General features: G+C 40.3%; 1 non-coding gene across 1 annotated transcript; it reads left to right on the top strand.

Annotated features, from left to right (window-relative positions):
- The first annotated feature begins 5,655 nt into the window (after nucleotides 1–5,655).
- On the top strand, nucleotides 5,656–5,726 carry TRNAE-UUC (transfer RNA glutamic acid (anticodon UUC)). Its single transcript has one exon. It is a non-coding gene; the product is annotated as a tRNA-Glu (tRNA).
- Nucleotides 5,727–5,967: the final 241 nt, after the last annotated feature.

Raw genomic sequence — 5,967 nt, 5'->3', positions numbered from 1 at the left:
CGCAATGATTAAGCACTTGGCTGCTAACCAAAAAACGGGAGGTTCAAACCCACCAGTTGCTCCCTGGGAGAAAAGACCTGGCGATCTGCTTCCATAAAGATTACAGCCTAGGAAAACCTATGGGACAGTTCTACTCTGTCCTATAGGGTCACTGTGAATCAGAATCAACTCAACAGCACACAATGACATTTCTCTCTCATGTCACCTGTCTATCTAAGGTCAACTAGAGGCCCTGCTTATCACGATCAGAATGATTCAGAATGACAGAGCAGATTCATTCTCAAACACTGTTAAGAACTCTGAAAGGTTTCTGCTATCAACTCAATAACCAAGCCTGGATGTGACATGCATGCATCACTTCCACTCACAGCTTGCTGGCCAGAAGTAATCACACGGTCCCATCCAGTGAGGTGGAGGTCTGGAAGTGCAATCCTACCACTTAATCGGACAGCAGAGAGCTGGAACCATCTACCATTAGCACTAACGATCACCACCGTAGGGGCCTCCAGCTCTGTTCTGCAGTACTCGATGGCAACGGGTGCATGGTGAAATGAATACTTTCCAGCCTCCATTTGATAACCAGTTACAGAAAACGAACTGGGAGGGCGTGGGCTGCAAGATGCAACAAACCATCTGAAAGTATTAATTGAACAAATCCCCACCACCACCACCTCCGCCAATGTTTTTCAAATCAGCAAAACTACTGTTCAGCCCAGACCTGCCCCTGGGGGAAGAGCTGAAGAACAATGACTCCTCAACGGCCAGGGAAGGTAAGAGGCCTAGTCAAACCCTGGGGCTGTCACTTCAGATGTGAAGAAACTGAGGCTTTGATGGAAATTTTTCTGAGCTCACCTGGGCAGGAGTAGGACTAGAACCCACCTCTTCTGGCTCTTAGGACTGAAAATAAATTGTGCCCCATGGCTCACCAATTGCTTTCTCTGTCCAGACCCTGGTCTAAGAAGAATGGAGAGGAAAACAGGCTAGAGGGGAGGGGTAGCCCTGAGAGCAGAGGTCCCAGGGCCCAGCTGCCTGACCCTGGACCAGCATTCCCTTCCTGAGGTCACTAGGTCAGGGCCCTTACTCAGGAACGGATTACCCAATAAGCAAGATGTCTTGGGCTGGGTTCTCTAGAGAAGCCAAAGGAGTGAAGCATCGAGAGAGAGAGAGAGAGAGAGAGATCAAGGAAATGGCTCACACGGTTGTAGAGGCTGGAAAGTCCCAAATCTGTGGGTCAAGCTGGAAGCTTCTCCTGACTCATGGAGCTGAAGGGGCTGGTGAACCCAAGATCCAGACCTCAGAGGCTAACAAATCCCAAGATAGGCAGGTAAGCTGCTAGCTCAAGTCACAAGAACTGGACATCAGAAGAACAGGAGCCAGCTGCAGGATCCAGAGCAAGCAAAAGCCCATGAGCCTTGCCAGAAAGTCCACCTATATTGGATTCAGGCCACACCCCCAAGGAAACCCCCTTTCAACTGACTGGCTACTCACAGCAGATCCCATCATGGAGGTGATCACATTATATCAGATCTCATCACAGAGGTGATTACATCATTATGCAACTGCCAAACTACATCATAACGGCCAAACCACCGAGAATCATGGCACAGCCAAGTAGATACACGACCTTAACAATCACAAAGGGTAAGCAGGTGCTTAGGGCATCAACAAAACAGGGGCTCCAGTTGTCCAAAGCAAAGACCTATAGATGTCAAGCAGACAGGACAAAACGAAAAGCGAGCACTGTGGTGGAAGGGAACCGATGAATCGGTGAATGAAACCGATACAGTTTTATTAAGTTTGTATACAATAACAATTATATTTTCCTTTTCCTTTGGGACAGATCGGGTTATAACCTCACATTTAGTTCTCTGGTAGACCACATGAGAATGCACCCGCAGCACTATAATCACGTGACTCATGTCGTATATGGTCCTGCACAAAGCGAACCAAAACGTGTCTTCCGATTGAGCCTACCCTTCTATTTGTATCATGCTCTTTGCGATCGATCTTGCCCCCATCGGGCATCAGCAGTAGTCCATGAACTGTGAAGACACAGCATCAAAGGACAGAAAGTGAGTGTGCAAGTTTTTAAGTGTTATTTCAAGACGAAATACACTCGTGGAGATCTGCGAAGGGCCCGTCAGCAAACATCGTACGACAAACGAATGAAATTATTCCCACTGCCTTCTAAGTACTATTTCTTTTGACTATCTCAGACCTAAAGAACAAAATCACATGTTCCAAATCCATTTTTTTAACTTGCTAATTTTCAAATATAAATTTTTGTGTTAACATCCAAATTCGAATGTACATTTTATTGGATAAATTTTACTTGTTTCAATCATTCAAATTTATTTGCTATGGTAGAACCAAATTTAAAAAGTGACATAATTTTATATCCAGGTAGAATGAAATGGCAACAACTAAGTGGAGCGCAAAAACGAAAGCTCGCAGAAGACAATAAGAAAAGGATTTGTGAATCCCTAAAGACAATTCCAAAATTAACTTCCTTTTTAAAACAATGAATCAGAAGAGACTCTTCCATCGAACGCTCGAGCTTAATGGGTGGCAAAATGGTTGTACTAGTACCACTAGTGCCGAAATTACTAATAGCAATATGACTATAACAGACTTTGTTCCAAATTCTGCATCCTTTCCTCACTGTAGAAAAAAAATTAATAATGGCATAGAAAGTGAAACTATTTTACAATCTGAAGGCGTCACATATGCAGACCATAAAAGACAGAAATACAGATCCTGCTTTGTGGAATTATTTTTCTTCCAGTGAAGTTCGTATTGGATCGGAAGAGGGCCAAATGATTGTCAACATCACAGTGGGTCATTTGAAAATTCATGTTGAAAATTTCTGGATGGTAAACAAATAAGATTCTGTAGCCAGAATTTATTTCTAGGGTGCAAAGTTAATGTTGAAAATTATAAAAGTGAGTAGCTACTGTATTCTCCATCAGTTGGTGCTGTATATTGTCTCGTTTGCAAGCTATTCAGTCTTAAATCATTTAGTTCTCAGTTTGCCTCCGATAGATTCAGTGATTGGCACAATTGACTATAATTGATAAATATGAAAACAGTTCAATTTGCAGAGATTGTATGTTGTCATATTTAAACTGAAGACATGGTTTTGGCTTAACTCATGAACTGGAAACACAAATTTATGAAGAATGTCAGTACTGGAAAGCCGTTTTGCAATGCGTTGTTGCTGTCATTGTAACAATCATTGAACGTGGACTATCTTTTCGAGGAAGAAATGAAGTGTTTGGGTCCCCAGAAAATGGACATTTTTTTGGTTTACTTGAACTTGTTGCTCAGTTTGATCCATTTTTAGCAGGTCACATCTCGAAATACGGTAACGTGGGAAAGGGCACCGTCTATGTCTACAACAACGTGGGAAGAATTCCTAAACTTCATAAATGATAAAGTTCAATCAACTATTTTCAGTAAAATAAGTATAGCTCGATATTTCAGTTTGTCTGTAGATTACAGACCCAATCTTTCTTATACAGATTAGCTAAGTATTGTTTTAAGATACGTATCTCTACCAGATGGAAAACCTGTTGAGAGATTTATCACATTTACTAGCTTAAAAAGTCATACCAATGAAGAAATTGCAGATCAAGTACTTCACTATTTATATGAAGTTTGCAAAACTGATTTTTCTAAGTGCAGAGGCCAGTCCTGTGACAATGCTGCCAATATGTCAGGGCGTTATAAAGGCGTGCAACAGAAAATTTTAGAAGGTAATGAATATGCTGTTTTCATACCATGTGCTGCACATTCGATTAATCTTGTAGCCGTAGCGCAGTAGATTTTTGTCTGGAAGCAGCTGATTTTTTTTTCTACAGTTCAGTTACTCTACGCATTTTTTGCCACTTCTACTCACCAATGGGCAGTTCTTAGAACATATTTAGGCAACGTTCAAGTACTAAAATGTCTTTCTAATATACATTGGGAAGCGCATGCTGTAGTAACGAGTGCAATCCTGGAATAATACACTCAGATTCTAGATGCCTTAGAAAATATAGCTGAAGACTAGACACCAAAAGAGAAGGTGAAAACATCACCAAGAAAATGCAAACACTAGAGTAGTATTTATGTTAGTTATGCAGAATACTCTATTGCATCATTTTCATCGGACAAGTCAAGCTCTCCAAGACCCAGAAGTAAATTTAAAGTCACGGACAGATCTCTACCAGTCATTAACAGGGTATTAACATAATTTAAGGGATTTTGACAAATTTGAAAACACAACAAAACAAATACTGCCAAATACCGATCATCAAGCATTTCACCATCGCAGAAGCACTGAAAAGAAACAAGTAAATGATGGAAGTGCTCCAGAAGCATCACTGAGTGCCAGAGATCCATTTCGTGTAACCACATATTACACCATCATTGACACACTTGAATCTTCCATGAAAAGTAGGGCAAAAGTGTACGAAGTTCTTTCAGATAGATTTTCCTTTTTAAACAATGTGGCTATAGCTGATGAAGAATGTATGAAGGCATGCAAGAAATTAGTACAGGCTTAACCCGATGACTTAAATACAAACCTTTATGGAGAAGTGTGGCAATTTTATTCTCACATTAAGTTGACAGATTCAGTAAAGACAAATTTGACTCGTGTAGGCATGTATGATTCCATAATAGAAGATAAAATACAATGCGTATTTCTAGATGTTGAGATTGCTTTACGCATATTCCTAATTTTAATGATCACAAACTGCACAGCAGGACTTTCACTTTTGTCCCTAAAGAGACTCAAAAACCCTCAGCGTATGATTCAAGAAAGACTTGATTCATTGTCTTTATTATGTTGTAAGTAGATATTGTTCGGCAGCTTTATTGTGATGAAATCATTGAAGAATTTGTAAGAGCAAAGAACAGAAAGAAAAGTGTTTAATTATAACATGTTAGAGATGAAAGATCTATCTAAAAATAAAATATAGTAATTTGTTATAAGACTTGTTTTCTGATCATTAAATTTTCTTTTATGGCATCTTTTCATTTGTTCATTTATAATTATAGCATTTATTATGAAACAAGCATCAAAATTGAAATATGAGCTGTTTAAAACAAAATTGGTGAAAGTCCATTTTTCGTTGTGGGAGAGCAACAGAATTTTACATTGATTGTTGAAACAGCTAAGTTCACTTATTCATTTTCTTTGTTGTAGAATATATGGAATATTCTTTTTGTAGAAAATGTAGTATATAGTAAAAATCTTAGTACTAAATTTTTATAATCCACTAAAAATATTATAATCCAGTTCGTCTCATTCTGCTAAAATGACATGCCACTTTTGCGTTCAATCGCTAATATGATAGTCAAGTTTAAAAAGAAGTTACATCATGGATAGCTAAGACACACACACACACACACACCTATATATACACATATGTGTATATAACTCACATATCCCTTTCAAATGCGTGAGTAAACAGAGGAGGGGGCACCGCAGAGCATCAGTGTTTAGGGCCCTCCCATGCCTTAAATCCAGCCCCGCCCTTACTCACCGGAAGCCAACATGTCCTGCATGCCTCCGGGGATTCCGTTTTATGATGGCGGAAACTGCTGATTCAGCTGCTTCTAACTTCCTATAGCCTTCTAAAATATGCTGAAGCTATGTATATCAAGGGGGCATTGGTAATTCAATGGTAGAATGCCCCCCTTTCATGGGGGAGACCTGAGTTCGAGTCCCAGACAATGCACCTCATGTGCAGCCACCACCCGTCTGGCAGTGGAGGCTTGTGTGTTGCTATGGTGCTGAACAGGTTTCAGCAGAGCTTCCAGACTAAGGTGGACTAGGAAGAAAGGCCTGGAGATCTGCTTCTGAAAACCAGCCAGTGAAAACCCGATGGATCACAATAGTCCAATCTGCAACCAGTCCTGGGGATGATACAGGACCAACAACAACAACACAGACATCAAAGAGAGAGAGAGATTCAGAGA

The sequence above is a fragment of the Trichechus manatus genome, unplaced genomic scaffold (genome assembly GCF_000243295.1).
Source record: "Trichechus manatus latirostris isolate Lorelei unplaced genomic scaffold, TriManLat1.0 scaffold00045, whole genome shotgun sequence".
NCBI lineage: Eukaryota > Metazoa > Chordata > Mammalia > Sirenia > Trichechidae > Trichechus > Trichechus manatus.
Note: the sequence above shows the minus strand (reverse complement) of the source record. Positions and strands in the feature narration are given on the sequence as shown.